General features: G+C 55.7%; 1 protein-coding gene across 6 annotated transcripts in view; it reads right to left on the reverse strand.

The window, feature by feature from the left end:
- Positions 1-17,658, reverse strand: part of AHDC1 (AT-hook DNA binding motif containing 1) — a 66,736-nt gene that overhangs the window by 28,321 nt on the left and 20,757 nt on the right. The window contains exon 1 of one of the 6 annotated variants that reach the window (XM_047792821.1): positions 9,866-10,647. The exons of the other annotated variants lie outside the window; for them this stretch is intronic. The gene's annotated coding sequence lies outside the window, so the exon portion shown is untranslated. Of the gene's footprint in view, positions 1-9,865; positions 10,648-17,658 lie in introns of those variants that run through there. 6 annotated transcript variants of the gene reach the window in all.

The raw sequence follows: 17,658 nt of genomic DNA on the forward strand, positions 1-17,658 counted from the left end.
AAGTGGGAGTCACTCTACCGTTTCCTTGATCTTGATAACCCTGACTTTGCTCCAGGAGCTCAAAGTACTTTAAAGAAGTCAGAGACAGAGCAGGGGTGGTACCCCTGTGCCACGGGGGGGAAACCGAGGCACAGCCTGAAGTAGCCTTCATTGTAGCAGGGGAGGAGACAAGTCCTAGGAATCAGGGAGGGAGGCCCAGACATGCTCTTCTTTGAGATCTTAGAGCTGGGGGCTTCCTGGGCCAGCTTAGCCCTTAGGACCACCCCCTGTTCCCAACTGGGCTGGAAAAATATAAAGTAGATGGATGAAGCCCATGCCCCGAAATGCTGGGAAGGGAGACCCCGCACTCTCCGTCCTGGTGCCCCCACCCCCTGTTGGCTCTTTGACCTTAGAACTTCCCCTTCTCATCTCAGATTCACCTACACGTGTCCACTGGGGTGCCAGGACATCTGGCTCCTACTTGAAAGGGGACTCCTTTGGGGTGACTCTGGAGGGCGCCCCTCTCCCAGATCCAACCTGTGAGGGAAATGACCAAGTAGGAAACAGAGAAAGAAGCCTGGAAAGAAATCTATGTATTGAGACAGAGAGAGCCAGAAGAAGAGAAAGAGGGGGAGAAACCAAGGCCAGGGATCCAATCCAGGAAGCGAGAGAAAGAGGAAGAACTTGGGGGCAGAATGAGGTTAAAGAGAAAGAGAGGAGGAGGGAGGGTATGAGAGAGAGCCAGAGAAAAAGCTAGAGAAAGGAAAAGAGCAAAAGAGAGACTCAGGGAGCGAGGGACAGAGGAGGAAGAAAAAGACAAAGAGACAGAGAGACAGGCAGGATGAGGCAGAGACAAAGACAGGGAGCAAGACGCAGGCAGAGGGGAAGGAGATGGCGAAGGAGCTGCCACCGGGAACTGAGGACACCACAGGGAGCTGGAGACAGACAGAGGGATGGACACACCCAAAGACCAACAGAGCCAGTGGGAGCGGGTGAGATGCATTCAGAGCCTGGGGAGGGAGGAAGAAGGAGACACTAAGTGATAAAGTGGCGGGGGGGGGGGGGAGCAGGAGTAGACAGAGGCAAGGAGGGAGGGGGCGTGAGGAGGAGGTGGGAGGAGGAGGTGGGGGAGTTGTCGTCGCCAGAGCTGGGGGGGACAGAGGACAGAAATGGAATGTGGGTCTGGGCATGAGGCTCACAGATGCATCGGCTCTGGTTTCAGCTGGGGCAGTTGGCTGCTGGGGGGGGCGGTGTGGGGAGAAAGGAGCAGAGCTGATGAGGGAAGGGGGCCTGTTGCCATGGCTGCGGGCACGGCAGGGGCACAGTCTGCTGGCACTTGGAGTTCTGGGCATGGTAGGGGGCTGACTGAGGGGAAAGGGGGGGGGCAGTGATGAAGAAGCCTGGCTCCTGCCCTCAGGGCTCTACCAGGAAGAAAGTTTCCAGAGAGAGGATGGGAGATGTTGGGAACTGAGGAAGGCTCTGGATCCTGCTCCATCACATGGCGGGGGCGGGGGGCGGGGGGGTTACTCTCTGGGTCACCTGTGGGCATCCTGGTCCCCACCTGTGCCTCAGGCTGGCTCCTGGGGAGCCTCCTCCTCTGTCCCCTCCAGTCTAGTCAAAGATCTAGCCTGCTGCTGCGGCTGCTTCTGCTTGCAGGGGAGCAGCAAGATTGTGAATTCAGGATCTGTAATCCTAACGCAGAGCCCAGGCCTACCGGGCTCCAGTTGCCAAGGCGACGGAGGGTCAGAGGGCAGCGCGGGGCGCCCGCTCCTCCAAGTCAGAATCCCAATTGTTAAAGCCCAAGAATAAACAGCTGAAGCGGCCGTGGGGGGGCCGGGAGGGGGGCTGAGGTCTGCATCGGCTCAGTGTGGTGTTGTCAAGCGAGATGTCACTAATTGTCTGAAGAAACGGGCTGAGGCAGCTCTTAACTGCTTCTGTGCCACCGGAGACACCTTGGCTGCCTGGCCCCATCCCCGGGGCCTCCCAGCATTCCACTGGGCCAGCTTGGCGGTGGGGGGAGTGCTGGCCCAGCACAATCCCTACCTCCCTTGCACTGAACCCCTACATACTTTGGCTCCCAACAGTCCTCCCTGCCCAACGTGGAACCTCCCACCTGCGAGCTAAATCCTTTATGTCCCCAGCACTGGAAGCACACTACTCCTTATAGCTCAGAACCACCCCTTTGGCCTGTAAAAGCCCTCCCAGCTCCCCCAAAATCTCTTCCTCCTTCTCTCAGAAGCCAGGGATTCTGGTACAAGGTGTGGGGACTGCAGAGGAAGACAGATTTCGGGTTCTTCTGATCTTGCAGGGGGACGGCGGGGTGGGGGGTGGGGGGAAGCCCTGGGAAAGGGAAGGTCTACGGCATCTTTCCATGCAACTCCCTACTCTTGGTCACACACCGGAACTAAAGACCTGAATGGAGTCTGGAAACCTGGTTTCTAGCTCTGATTATTGTACTTGCTGCGTGACTTTTGCCAAGGTATTTTCCCTCCACGGGCCTGTCTCCTCATTTATTATCCATCCTAAACATTTAGTAGTGCCGATTTCAAGTGATGCCCTGTCCGGAACCCCTGCTTGGAGAAACTTCCAATCCAGTGGGTGAGAAAAGCTCAGAATACAAGGTAGAAGGCAATCAGAGAGCTGTCAGCTAAGACATTCCATGAAAAACCCGGAGCAGTCTCGTACACAGCAAACCGTTCAGGGCACAGCTGCTGGTGTACACAGCAGGCCTGGCATTGGCGTTACCACAGAGGATGGTTAAAAGGGTGTAGGTCATCAGAATAAAAAAAAAAAAAAAAAAAGATCGGTGTAAGGTCGGTTCTGGAACGCTTCCTGCTCAAAGTGGTACCTGGTAAGATTTGGACAGGTGGGCAAGAAGGTAGAGGACTCCAGGAGAGAGGCGGTCTCGTGAGGTTCTTAGGGGGAGCTGAACTGGGCTGTCTCAGGGGTCGTGGGCTCAGCCTCTCCCAAGGCAGGAAGGGCTAGGCCTTCAATGGCCTCCCTGCCCCGTGGGCCGGCCCTGCTCCTCCTCCACCCGCTGCGCCGGGATCGCAGGACAGCCAAGCCTGGGAGGGGCGGACCGCCTGTGGGCACGGCTCCCGGAGATTGGTAGCACCTGGAATGATGTCACGTTGGGCGGGGCCAGGGCTTGGGCACGCCCCCTGTCCCAGACCACCCCCGCCCCCCGGCTCCCGGGAGGGGATGCTCAGGCGGCATCTAAGCCTCCTCAGGTGGCAGGCGGGACGGGGCGCTGTCCGTGGGCGGGGAGCTGGGCTCGGAAACAGGGGATCCCCCAGAGAGGGCCCAGCCCAGTCCAGGGCTGGACTCATACAAAAGGCGACTTGTTCTTTCTTGGGATGCCTGCGCCTTCTCAAACATACCTACAGCCGCACTCCAGGGACAGCTACACCCACACGTAGCTGCACAAAGCCGCCAGAGTGGGGAGTGGGGGGCTATCGCCAGCCCCAGAGGTCGGCGTTAAGCAAAACCTTGCCCCAACCTTGCCGTGCCACAGACTAAACATCGTTCACCTCACCCCATCCTACCCCAAGTGACCTGGATACTCCCACAGCCTCATACACCCTGGGGACACTGACCTAGTAACTCTCCCTCACACCAACGGGAGCTCACCAGCTCCTGCTCTGGAGCCAGATGGGCCAGCTTTAACATGGGTGCCACACTGGTATGCGACCTTGGGACGCAATGAGGCCCATTAAGGGTTACTTTTTACTGAGCACTTGTTCTGTGCCAATCCTCACACTTGCCCTTTAGGATGAGTACTATTAGTCCCATTTTGTAGGTGGGGAAAATGAGGCTTAGGATAAATGGCCGGCCTAAGGCAAAGGCAAGGATTTGCACCCAAGTCAAGCTTGACTTCAGAGCCCATGTTTTTCCCTGTGCCATCAGCCTCCTGCTACATCTCACATTCACATCTTACTCTCTAACACCCTACCACACACAGCAAAGCTGCCCCAGAGTTAGGGTGGAATTCTCCACCCCAAACCCATCCCCATGTCACTGTCTAGTATCACACAGCTTCTCTCACTAATCAATGTGTGTGTTAAGGGGTAGAGTCTCCCATTTTACGCTTTCCCAGTCCCCAATTTTGTATATCGGAGTCACAAATGGGACGCCAAGTATGAGCAGAGCCAGAACAGGCTACCTCTAACCTTTCCAGCAAGCTCACCTCCACCTCCCCTGACCCTAGGATGACAAAGCACTGCCACACTGGCTGTGGCTCCGGGCCTGCGGCTCTCCCTGACCCCTTGGGCCAGGACCCTCCCCTCACCCCCAACCCCTGCGGAGAACAAGTCGAAACAAACTCCTTCCTGGGGATGTCAAAGCACCTTTCCTGGGGGAGGTGGCTCTGTGATCCCTTGAGCAGGGCTAGGGAGAAGGATCGGGTTACTCTTTCCCCAGCTGTGCCTGGACTCCTTGGGGCTGACCTTTCACCCCATCCAGGCCAGGACCCAAAGGGGGCTGGAGTGCAGCCCTCACCTCCTGTTAACCCTCTGCATTCCTCATTTTTCCATTCCAGAGCCCCCACCAGGGGGGTATCAGGAAGCCCAGCCAGGCATGCCAACCTTTCCTCACCCTCCCATCCTGGGGTCCAGTTTCCCAGCGGGCTTTACAGAATGCTCCTCCCTGCCCCCTGCCCAAGCTGCCCTGCCCTGCCGGGATCAGATACCTCCGCCCAAGCAGCTGAAAATGACCTGGGCTATTTTCGCTCTGGGATCACGTTGCAAACTCCCCCCTGAGCTGGCAGTCTCCCACAATCCCTCCAGACCATTGCCCCCCACTCCTCATCCCTTACTCAGAACCACTGACTAAGGGTTCAGGAGGACTCTTAGAGACCACTGACCTGAGCCCCTCAGGTGGGGAGACTGAAACCATGAGGAGTCAGGCACAGGGCTGGGCAGAGAACCAGGCTTCCTGGGTCCCCGCCCAGGTCTCTTTCTACTGTCTAGCACAGCCTGCTCCGTACCCTAGATCTCAGAGCCTCTGACCCAGCCAAAAACCCAGACGACCTCCTCCAGGCACCAGAAAGTCACCCTGGATGCTACCTACAAACCTCTAGGCTATCCTGCTTCTGCCACACTCCTCTCTTTGTTTAGAATTGGGACCAGACCTGTACCTGTATCACAGCCGTGTGGCCCACAGGGATGGTGGGAGGGGGTGTGCACACCAGGAGGAAAGACAGGGGGACTGAGACCCAGAGGAACAGGAGGCGGATTCAGGCTTCCAGAGGTTTACCTTGCACAATCCTTCCCTGTTCCCAGCAGCCCCTTGCCCCTGCTTCTCAGTATTCCCCCCTCCATTCCTACCAGCCCAGCCCCCTCCAGGCCCCTGCCCCTCCACTTCAAGCCCCAGTCCTCCTGGGCAGGAATGTGACTGGTCAGGTCCAGTTGACCACATGAGTGGCTAGGAGGTGACAGACCCCCCATCCTCCCATCCCCCAGCCTGGGGGAGCTCACATACCAAGGCAAGGTGGGGGGGGCTGCTTTAACCCTTTGCAGCCAGGCTTTCAGGGTAGCCTGAAAAAGAGGGGTACTCTCCTTCCATTGGCCATTCTCATACAAATGCCGCCAGGCTGCAGAGTGCAGGCAGAACCTCCTTTGCCCAGGAGGTGGAATGGGGGTATTTGCCCTTCTGGTCCCTGTTAAGAAAAATCATCCTTTGCCACCCCAACTGTTTAATCTCATCTCCCATGACATTTAGCAAACCCGTCATGAACTGGTGCTGAGGGAAGAGAAGGAAATGAGGCATCATGCACCCCAATCTCAGGAGCCCCTGGTCTGAAGGGAGAAACACAACCCTGCCCTGGGGAGTCTGATGGGGGAGGCCAGGCACAGAGGCTGGGACAAAGAGCTGAGAGCAGAGCAGAGCATGGAGCCGTGCAGAAGTGGGAGGAAGCCAGGGCAGGAGCAGAACAAGCCAGGTGGGGTCAGATCGGGCAGGCTTCCCAGAGGCCCCTCGGCCCACACCCCTCCCCCCAGGCTCTGGAATCTCGGGGGTCAGGGCTGAGGGACAGCCCCGCCCCCTGCTCCCCTCGGGCTCAGGAATTCCACCAGCCAAGGGTGGGGGGGGGGCTGCTTCGGCCTCCGTCCAAGTTGGCTCCCACTGGACCGGGAACTGCAGCTCCTCCTCGGCCCCCCACCCCCACCCAAGCCCCTGGGCTGGCCCCTTGGCCCCCCCTTCTCCCTCCCTGGCTGGCACGGTGTGTGCCAGGCGCTGGCAGAAAACAAACCCGCCGGGGTGGGTTTGCAGGGAGCGGGGTAACCTTGACACAGTTGCGGCAGTCGCTAATGGCAGACACACACTCCGCCTGTTCTGGGGGGACTGTTGCCGTTGCTAGGAAACCGGCAGCCGCGTGAATGGAAATGGGTCAGTAAACCTGGGGAGAGATAGTGTGACACTCGAACCACTGCAGCTGCTCCAGCCCACACCGAAATCCCTCCTCTTCAATATTTATCACTCCCCGCCTGGGCCCTCAGCTCCTGCCAGGCCCTGCACCAGCCTGGCCCTCGGGCCCCCCCAAGGCTTGCCAGGGGAAGGGGGAGAAAAGAGATGGTGGGGGTTGCTTAACCGCTTCTTGGGGGGGGGCAGGCGGGATGGAACTGGTTCTGGAGGAGATTGAACAGGAAACGGAGTCTAATCCCGTGGCGGGGAAGGGGTTAAAAGGTCAATTCACGCCTGTTCCTGATTTAGGCACCGTGGTAAAATTACTGCCGGTGTGAGCGGGTTGCGACTGCATGCTTGCCTACCTGCGGAGGGTCTGATTAAGACAGGAGACCTCTCTCCCAGTGTGTGGGAGATGGAGGGGGAAGAGGGACCCCAAACAAGGCCAGGATTCCCTCACAGCCTGATCGCACCCTCCGTTACAGCCTGGCAATTCCCTCAGTATAGCCCAAGGCTTCCTAAGAGCCAGAACGGATGCCCCTGGTACAGTCTCGTGGCACCCCAAATGGACAAAAGCTGCCCATTGCCTTACATTGTCGTCCTGTACAGACCTTCCCCCAAACAGCCAGACACTTGCTATTCAGGAAACCTTGACAACACCCCTGACACAGATACCCCCACAACAGAATGTGACAACTGCAATTCAGAACAGTGCACTTCAGCTCAGCACCTGTAAACAAGCCGACCACCCAGGCACAGACAAAACTGTGTCGGACTGTGTTGAATCTTCTCTCACTTCCCAGTAAGGCTGGAGCCTCCCCAAACAGCCTACCCTAGCCCAAAGCCTGGCTCTTGGGTTCATCCATGTCTTTTTTTTTTCTCCCTCCCATTGTCAGCCTCCTTGTCTTGCACACAACCCAGTAAACTGCCCCTGTGATTGTTCTTCTGGACACACCACCTCGCAAGCGAGCTGCCTCATGCACCGCGCCCCCCATTCCCTGGAGGCCTACTGGTCACTGACACACACATTCCCTTCCCCTAGAAGCAAGCACAGTCTCACAGCCCCGCCTGCCACAAGCCCTTGTTCTTAGGCACAGGCTTCTCTACTGACAACAGGGACCCTGGGAATCAACAGCACCACTTGGGTGATATGCCCCCCTCCACCCACCAGAATCTTAGCCAGTATCCCTGGAGGGTGTGTCTTGGGAAGGGAGGCGCTCCAGCTTTCTGGAGGGGGGCGGTGATACCTCGGCAGGAATCTCCCAGCTGACTCGGTTCTGTGTGCTCCTATCTCCTAGGATACATCAGTCAACACAAGCTCCAAGCCTGTCAGAGCTGGAAGGTGCCTTAGGGAGTCACTAATCTAGCCTCCTCCATGAAGCAGGAGGAAACCAAGGCCCAGAGAGGGGAATCGGCCTGCCCAAAGTCACACAGCCCAGTTGCTGCTTCAGCCCTTTTCTCTTCTACAGTCCCTCATTGAGACCCCCCTCTATGATAACTGGGGGGGGGGGGGGTGGGCGTGGAGTACAGTCAGCCCAGGAAGTTTCCCTGAAGCAGAGGGAAATGGAACAGGATGAGCTCGGAGAAGGGTCTGTAGACCTAGAGAGTTTATGAGAACTGCCCCATTCAGAGACATGGGCACCTGGCAGCCCTGGAATCTGGGCCACATAAATTTGCTCGAGTTTGTACTTTGCCAAAATGATCTGGTGTTCACCCCTACCCCACTTCCTATCCCAGGGCCCCAGAGAGCTGCCGCTCCAAACCAAAGGTAAAGGGAGGTGGCTCTGTTCCCTATACCTGGCCTTGAAGGTACCTTCTAGGGAATCTCTGCCTTTTATTATTTAAATAGATCTCTGCCGGGGAGCCTCTGGAATGCTGCAAGAAAGGTTTTTTGCAAGGCAGTTTTTCTTTCTTTCTTTCTTTTTTTTTTTTTTAGTCTTTTTAGAGCCACACCCACACCCTGGAAGTTCCCAGACAAGGGGTCGAATTGGAGCTGCAGCTGCCGGCCTAAGCCACAGCCACAGCCACAGCCACGCAGGATCCGAACCCCGTCTGCGACCTACACCTCATCTTGTGGCAATGCTGGATCCTTCCCACTGAGCGAGGCCAGGGATCAAACCCGTGTCCTCACGGATACTAGTCGGGTTCGTCACCACTGAGCCACAGCGGGACCTTGGGTAGTTTTATTTCAACTCCATTTTGCGAAAAAGCAAAATGAGGCTCACAGAAGTGGTGTAGTCTGATCAAGTTCACACAGACAACAAATGGAACCTTAAGTTCCTTCCAGTACACTAGGAAGGCCCGTCCAACAGGAAGCGGGGAGAACTGGGGGTGGGGGTGGGGGGATAGGAGGAGAGGGAAGGGTGGGAGTTGACACAGGCCCAGGCCCAACCTCCTCGGCTGAGGAAGCATTTGAATTTGAATCTGGGTATCTGGGTTCCGCCCTCACCCACTCTAGCAGAGGTGGAGTGAGAGGTCAGCCTGAAGATGGGAGGGAGGGGAAAGGAGAATTCCACCAGCTTCTCAGCCCGCCTGGGCCATATCCCAGGGAGCTGGGCCAGGGGCTGCCCCAACTTCCCTGGCACAGAGCTCTCTCTGCCAGCCCTTGCTCCCACCTCCTCTCCTACCCTCACCCGACCAGCTGGAAGAGCGCTGCGAGGAGACCGTGACCCCGCCCTGGGCCTCAGTTTCTCCATCTGTACTAAGAGCTAGCCTAGCAGGATGGACTTCAAAGGCCCTACCAGCTTAGCAGTGTGGTGACCAGTCCTAGTTCTCAATTCCCCAGCACAAATGTATAAGTCTCTCCCCCAGACTGGAGCTGGCAGAGAACAACATTAAATATATGTCTAATGAATAAAAGAACGCTCAACACAACCAGCGTCTTCCCATCCTTCCCAGCCCAACTGACAGGGTGCACCGCTCACCTTGGGAAGCCAAATTTCTCAGGGTTCTTGGAGGGGAAAGAGGTTCAAACACTTTGAAGGCCATGAATGGGGCCATGTGACACACAGGCGCTCTTTATTTCCAGTCCTTACCATATGCAGACACTATGGTACTTGCTTTAAATGTCACACAACTTTAAATCCCGCAGCAAGGCTGTGGCCTACCTACTATTATCTAGTTTTTCAAACAAGCAAGAGGGCTAAGGAGTGGAGGGACTTGCTCAAGGTCACACAGCCAGTGAGGGGACAGCGAAGGTACTGAACTATACCCAGCCCCACTGTTTCACTTGGTGAGGGTTTGCCGGGTTAGGGCAGGACAAGAAGCGGAACAGGAACCATTGGCAAAAGGAGAGGGGATCCACCCCAGGAGGGGGAGGTGCCTGCTGAGTTGCCAAACGGTTCATCAGTTTGCAGCGCACCAAATGGTTCTAGAACTTGCAAAGCGGTGGGAAAGCATCCCTTCCCCTCCCCCACAAAGAGCAGGGTAGACCTCTTTCCCTCCCGCAAGCCACAGTGCCAAGAGTGAGCCCTAAGCGGTCACTTACCTACTCCCCTGGATCTCAGGGCTCCTGTAAAAGGAAGCCCCTCCCTCCTGGGAGCCCTTTTCTGGACGTCGGAACCTGCAAGGTGCAGAGCCGCCCCCAAGGAAAGCTGCCGCCGCCACTGCCGTCAAGAAAACTGTCCAGGATTTTGCGGGCACATCCGACCCCCACCCGACGGCAGCTGCGGGGGATGGGGGACGGGGGTCGGAGGTTGTGGGGAGATAACTGCCTCACCTCCCTCCTAGATGCCCTTAGGCGCCTCTTGCTGGAGCAAGAGGCTCTGGTCCGCAGGCCCCGCGGTTCTCGGGCCTGAACGGTCCGCCTCTAAGTTTTCCCGCCGCCGCCTCTCGGGCTACCTGGCAGGCCTGCGCAGCCCCCTGATCCCAGCCACCCCCGCCCCCCTCCCAGATGAGGCCGCGGAGCTTCTGACTCCTGGAGGAGGTGACGGGCCGAGAGGGAAACCAGGCGGCTGGGGGAGGGGCGCTGCCTGCACCTGGCCCCTCTCCGCCGCCCCGGCCGGGAGGGGCGGGACTGGACCCCCGCCAGACCCGAAAAACGCGGCGGGGGAGGGGTGTGCCGTCCCCAGCGGGCGCAGTCTCGGGGAGGGTCGAGAGATCTCTCCCACCACCCCCACCGCGGGGGCGCCCCCTAGGGTCGGGCTGCAAGGCGCCCCTTCCCGAGCCGCGCGCTCAGCCCGCTCCCCCGGCCGGCCGCGCTCTCCAGCTGCAGGAAATTCCAGAAGCTCTCCATCATCCCGGCGCAGCGCGCAGCCCGGGCTGCCAAGGCTCCCCGAAGGAGAGCCACATGCCGGCCGGCCGCGCGGTCCGCCCTCGCCGCCCCCCCCTTCCAACCCGGCCAGGCAGCCACGTCGGGCCGGGCGGGGGCCCGGCCGGCCGCCCCTTCCCGCGCCCCGGGCCCGGCGGAATGCGTGGCAGCCCCGGCCGGGGGCTATTTTGAGCGGGAGGGAAGCGGCCCAGCCTCGGTGTTTTTGGCTTTTTCCTGGCCCCCGGCCCGCCAGCCCGGGCCCTCTGCTGCCCGCGGAGTGGGGGGGGGGGGTCACGTGGCGGGGGGAAGGGGAGGGCCGCCGCGATCCGGCTGGGGCTCAGGCCCGGGCCCAGGCCCGGGAGGCGCCCGGCGGCGGTCCGGACCTGCGCTCTCGGCTGAGGCTGGGGCCGAGCCCGAGCGGCGGGATTAATAGCGCGCCTGGCTCCGGCAGCGGCTCCAGGGCGCCCGCTACCTGCACACCCCTCCTCCCGCGAGCGTCGGCGGCCAGGGCACTCCCTCCCCAGCGGCGGACTCAGGCCTCACTGGATAGCGCCGCTGGGCACCGGTGGCCAATCACTGGCCTCGATTTCCTTACCTGTAAACTGGGGATGAGCTACCTGGCTTTACATGGTGGGTACCAAATAAAGGTTTTGCTTGCTGTGTGCCTCTCCTTGGCCAAAACGCCTTCCCTTTTTCTTGGGGGGGGGGCTCGGTTTTTCCTTTATAAAATGAGGAGGTGCAAGAGAACTCTTAACAGAGCAAGAATCCCTTATATCTGAATAAAGCGTTTTCACTTAAAACCCATTTGAACTTCAGGACACTTGTCCTGCGTGATTAGCACGCACTAACTCACTTGATTATAAAGTTCCCATAAAGTAGGTAATATCCCTTTTTGGCTGATGAGGAAATAGGCCCAGGAAAGGTTAAGTGACCGGCCAAAAGTCACACAGCGGCAGAGGCCAGAGTCAGATAAACTGTGGCTCCAGAGTCAACAATGTAGTCAACTGAACTACACTGCCCTGAGACAAACGGGACAAACACTACCCCCTTTTCATAGAAGAGGAAACTGAGGCTCAAAGTGATTTTGCCCAAAGCTGTCCTTGGCCAGTTAGTGGCAGGGCCGAGCATCCAACATAGATCTTAGTTCGAATGCCCCACTGCAGCCCTCTGAATCTGTTCACCTCCCACCCTGGAGCAGCTAGTGGGGCCCCCAGGATGGGGAACAAAGCTGGGGATCACCCTCTGCTCCCAAAGGTCAGACCCAGACTCCTGGGCCCCCAGGGTTCACTAATTCATCAAATTCTAGACCTAGTTCTGCCTCAGAGAAATGGGGGTGAGGCCACCTAGGGTGAGGGGAGGGGAGATGGCATGCAGGGGTAACAGCCTGGGACAGGGCCTGGAGTTGCTTCCTGCCCCCCTCCACCCCCTAGCAAGGAAGCACAAAGGTTGGCAGCGCCCCCCCACTCCGCCCCGGAAACCTGGCAGTTTATTTCTGTCTCTGGGCCCCCTGTTTCCACAGGGGCAGTCCAGGAAGGCTGGCAGCAGCTGGCTTGGAGGGGTGGAGCTCCTGCTCCCTCAAGGGTCCAGCTGCTACCCTGCCCCACCCCCACCTGCCAGGCCAGACCAGACTCCAGAGTCAGAGGTGACATTGAGATGAGGGAGGGAGGAGCTGGAGGCCACTTGGTCAGGACTCCGAGGGAGGGACCCGATCACCAGAGATTAGATGCTCTCCCAGGATGAGCCAGTCTATACCCAATTCAAGTCTGCTAAGAATACAACCTCTGGTGTGCCCACCTCTGTTTATTCCAGATCATTCTGGCTCACGTCTCCTCTGGAACCTGGTCCCAAAGAAAAGCCTGCTTCTGAACTGCCCAATGCTGGTAGACTATGCCACCCAGTATGGTAGAAACTAGCTTCTGGGCACTGGGAATGTGGTTGGTTGGAATTTGGATGTGCTGTACGTATGAAATATATACCAGATTTTGAAATCTAAAAATGAAAAAAAATGTAAAATATCTCAATGATTTTTATAATGATTATATATGTTGAAATGATAATGTTTTGGCTATATGGAGTTACATAACATATATTAAACTTAATCACATTTCTTTTTACTTTGTTTAATGTAGCTACTAGAAAACTTAGATGACATCCTATTAGATGTCTATTGGATGGGTGCTGTTCTAGATCATATGGTGTTCTGGCTTTGGACCAAGACTTTGCCTGCTCTAGATCAATATCTATGTGGCTTTAGCTCACCTACTTCCCCATACCCAGACCACAGCCTTATGGGTCTAAATCTCACCACCCCACACCACCCCTCCCAACTCAGGCAGAGATTATAATTTAGTCTGCTTTAAACCACTGTCCAGTGCATTTCTTGATCACCAATTCCCAATATCTAGATCCCAGAAAATGTGCAGCTCCAGATCACCTTCCATGTTAACCAGCCTGACAACCCCAGTCTTGTTTGCTTAGATCACTGTCTAGTAATATTTAAGATCTAGAGGAGTTCCCGTCGTGGCTCAGTGGTTAATGAATCCGACTAGGAACCATGAGGTTGCGGGTTCTATCCCTGGCCTCGCTCAGTGGGTTAGGGATCCGGCGTTGCCATGAGCTGTGGTGTAGGTTGCAGACGTGGCTCGGATCCTGTGTTGCTGTGGCTCTGGTGTAGGCCAGCGGCTACAGCTCCGACTGGACCCCTAGCCTGGGAACCTCCATATGCCGTGGGAGGGGCCCAAGAAATGGCAAAAAGACAAAAAAAAAAAAAAAGATCTAGACGTCTGCAGGAAGACTAAAGTTCTAGATCAGGGGTTGGCAAACTATGTCCTGAGGGCCAAATCTAGTCTGTTGTCTGTTTTCATAATTCAAGTTTGACTGGAACATAGCCTGCTCATTCATTTTACGCATTGTCTATGGCAGAGGTGAGGATTCATGACAGAGACCCAATGGTGTACAATGCCTAAAACTTTTACTATTGGACCACTTAGAGAAAGTTTCCAACCGCTATTCTAGATGACAAGTCCCACCCACCATAAATCCAGATTCCAGCCTGAGGCTATGGCCTGGTCTAATCCAGATCACCTCCTCCTGGATGGTACTGCCCATCAGGATCTAAACCAGAACCTAACAAGCACCCCATGCTCTTTGCCTTCCAGGTTTCACTCTGCTCTCAGGAGATGGGCCCCAGTACTCTTCTCTGGGATGGAAAGGGTGTCCCTACTTCCAAACTCCCCTGGAGAGATAAAGGCCCAGTGGCGCTTCTCAGTGGCCTTGGGAAGGAAGAAGGAGGGCAGATATCAGAGACAACACTGGAGGCTGAGTCAAAGAGTCAGGGGTAAGCTCTTCTTGCCAAGGGGGTAGAACACCATCAAGCCAAGAAGACAGAGTAGCCCCACCCCTTCCCAGCAGGCTCCGGAGCAGGTCGCTAAGATGGGGGTCATGGGGACAGACAACCACCCCCTGGAAGCCAGACAAAAGGCCTCCAGATGAAATGTTCACCTCCAAACACCTCCAAAAGCCTATCACCTCAGGACTGAACTGGCACCGCTATCCCTCTTTCCCACGGGTTCCCTCCAGCTCTGCTGCTCCTTGGCTTTCTTTGAAAATCTTCCCACATCTGCCCTCCTGCCTGCCACTTCTCCTTTCCCCATCCTAGAATCCCAGCCTTCACGTCAGCAGTCAAGATCTAAGCTCTGGAGCTGACAAACCCAGATTCAATTCCGCCTCTGACTTTGGGCAAGTCACTTCAACGCTCTAGGCTTCCTTAGTGTCCTCATCTGTTAACAGAATAATAACAGTACCTACCTCATAGGGTTGTTGAGCGACTTAACAAGATTATGATGTACAGCACTTTGCTCAGCACCTGGCTCATAATAAGCATGGGACGCTAGCTGCTAATTTGACTATTACTGATGATCTAGCATGGGTCCACGGATGGACTTTGACAAGTCCATAAACCTCAGTTTTAACCAAAATGTGTTTCGGTATTTTTTTGAAGAGAAGACCCATCATCTTCTCAAAATAGATCCTTAGCCCAAAGGGTTAAAAAAAAAAAAGAGAGAGAGAGAAGCCAATCCGAAGGGGAAACAGGCACAGAGGGGAAAGGGTGGGCCCAGAAAATGCGAGGCAGGAATTCCCTGATGGCCTAGTGGTTAAGGATCTGGCATTGTCACTGCTGTAGCGTGGGTTCAATCCCTGGCCCGGAAACTTCTGTATGCCGCCAGCGCAGCAAAAAAAAGAGAAGAAAAGAAAATGTGAGGCAGACCTAAGGCTGTAGTCTCCTGGGCCCCACTCTTTCCACTAGTCCAAGCTGTCTCTCTGATCTGACCTCATCATTTCTTGCCTGCTCAACTATGACAGCCCCCCAGAGGGCTCCCCACTTCCAAATGCCTCCACTGAATCTGCTCCACCTAGTGCCAGATTCATCATTCTCATGACACCGTGTCTCTGCTCCAAAAACTTTAATAGCTCCCCACTGCTGACGACAACATCAAGGCCGAGGTCTTCAGCCTGATATTCAAGAGCCTTCACAGGCGGCTCTGGCCCCCGCCAGCCTCCTCACTGTACCCTCTCGTCTGGTCAGTGGAGCTGACTTCTTCCTCCCCTCCCCTCCCCTCCGCGTGGTCTCCACACCACCCACACACTCAGTCAGTGCCGGACAGATTCTGCCCCTTTGCTCAATCACGCAGTGTCTTGTGCCCAGCCTACTGCCCCCGCTCTGCCCTCAGGGTTGCCCCAGGGTCCAGCCACTTCGAACTCCCTCTGATCAGGCCACATGGAGGTATGCTGACCGCAGCTCTGGCTCCAGGAAGTAGGGCCTCTGCCCCTGCTCTCCAGCTCAGCTCCATCCTCAGACACTGACCCACTTTAGCCACAGCCGATATCCTTTTCCATGAACCTCCCTCGCTGCCGTCTCTCCTCTGGACTTTCAGGAACACACTCCTCTTGTCACAGGGAGTCACGGGGAGTCAGCTGGGGTAGTCTGTCCTCAGGGTCATGACCCCAGGGTTAGATTCTTCTCTTTGAGCCTCAACATCCCCATCTATAAAATGGGGACAGCAACACCTACACCGCAGTGTTCTATTGAAGGATAAATGCCTTATAAACTATAAAACCTACTACTCAAACCTGTTATACAAATAATGCTATAATAAAGCTAAACAAGGGAGTTCCCGTCGTGGCTCAGCAGTTAACGAACTAGCATCCATGAGGTAGCGAGTTCCACCCCTGGCCTCACTCAGTGCGTTAAGGATCCGGAGCTGTGGTGTAGGTCGCAGACGCGGCTCAGATCCCATGTTGCTGTGGCTGTGGTGGAGGCCGGCAGCTACAGCTCCGATTCGCCCTCTAGCCTGGGAACCTCCATACGCCGTGGGTGCAGCCCTCAAAGAGACAAAAAGACAAAAAGAAATAAATAAATAAAGCTAAACAATAATTCTATCCAATAGCCCCCATTTATAAGTTTACTTAAAATTATAACTGCCCCGCAACCTTGGCACTCCCCAAGCCCTTTCCACGTTTCACTTTTCTCTCTGGCATTTATCAGTATCTAACAACCCACATCTTTTCCTGATTTTTATGTTAACTGTTTCACCCTCTAAATGTAAGTTCCTTGAGGGCAGAGGTTTTTATCTACTTTGTTTTCTGCTGTGTTCCCTAAAAAAGTGCCTGACACCAAGCGTGCACTTGGCAGTTGAGGGCTGAATGAATGAACCAAGGGCTTGTTCCTTGGCTGGCACTGTGCTGAGCGCTCCCCACAGATTGCCTCATCTTAGGGGAGAGGTGCTTCCATTGCTTCTCATTTTGAACATGACATGTCAAGCGACTTGCCCTGATCACCTGGTAGGAAGCAGGCTGCCTAGAAAGTGACTCCCGAACCTGCCCTCTTGATCACTAAGCTCTATTTCCAGTTCAGATGGGAGGTTATTTCTATTTCTACATTAGCTAGGCCTCTTGAATCTGTCACCCTGCCTATCTCCTGGGGGCTGTCACTCTCCTTACGCCCCTGAGGCCATCAGCCCTCCCAACCCCCATTCTGACCTCTCTCAGCCATTTCCTCCCCCTTCTCAGCTCTAAGCCATCCTGCTCACTCACCTCAGGGCCTTCGCTGATGCTGTGCCCTCTGCGTGGAACGCACGGGCTCCCCAACTCTTTCAACTTTGCCTGTTTCTCGAGACCCACCTCTTCTGGGAAGCCTCGCTCCTTTCCCTGAGCTCGCACTTGCTGTGAGAAAAACCCAGTGGGGGAACACAGGCTGACTTGGGTCCATCCCTCTTTTTTTTTAATGTGTTTTTGGGGGCTACCCCCACAGCATGCAGAAGTTCCCAGGCCAGGGATCGAGTTGGCACCACAGCAGTGATCATGCCGGATCTTTAACTCGCTGTGCCATCAGGAAACTCCAATTCACGCCCTCTTTGATTACTGAATTTGGAGGCTTTGCCCACCTCTGTCCCTCTCTTGGCCAGGTCTCTCCCTCCTTCCTCTGCTGGACCACCGCCCCTACTCCACCCCATCTCTTAATCAGGTTTACAGCCTTGTGATCAAGAGCCTGGCTTGTGAGTCTCTCAAACCCCAGCTCCACCACCTACTAGCTGCGTTTCATGTCACTATGCCTGTCAGCCTGTCTCCTACCTGCAAAGGGCGGGTAACACACTGCCTCACGAGCTAGTGTGCCTAGCACGCTGTGAGCACTCAGTACCGGCCTGAGAGCAGGATGTCATCCATCCCCGTTCAGGCAAAGACCCCTAAAAGCCTCAGCCTCCTCTCCTCCTCCTCCCTGAACAGTTCCTCTCCTCCCAGAATATGACTGATGATAATAATAAGACTGCTAACATGTATTGACTGTTTATTTTCTGCAGCGAGTAGAAATATGTCTGGTACCCAGGAGGTGCTCAATATTGCTAACTGAATAAATGAATTAACCGGTTTGATCCTCACGATGTGGAAAGGGGGCACTATTATTATAACCATTTTATAGACAAGGAAATCAAGGCCCAGAAAAGGTAAGTGACTTGTCATGGTTGGGATTTTCT

Source organism: Phacochoerus africanus, chromosome 8 (assembly GCF_016906955.1).
Source record: "Phacochoerus africanus isolate WHEZ1 chromosome 8, ROS_Pafr_v1, whole genome shotgun sequence".
NCBI lineage: Eukaryota > Metazoa > Chordata > Mammalia > Artiodactyla > Suidae > Phacochoerus > Phacochoerus africanus.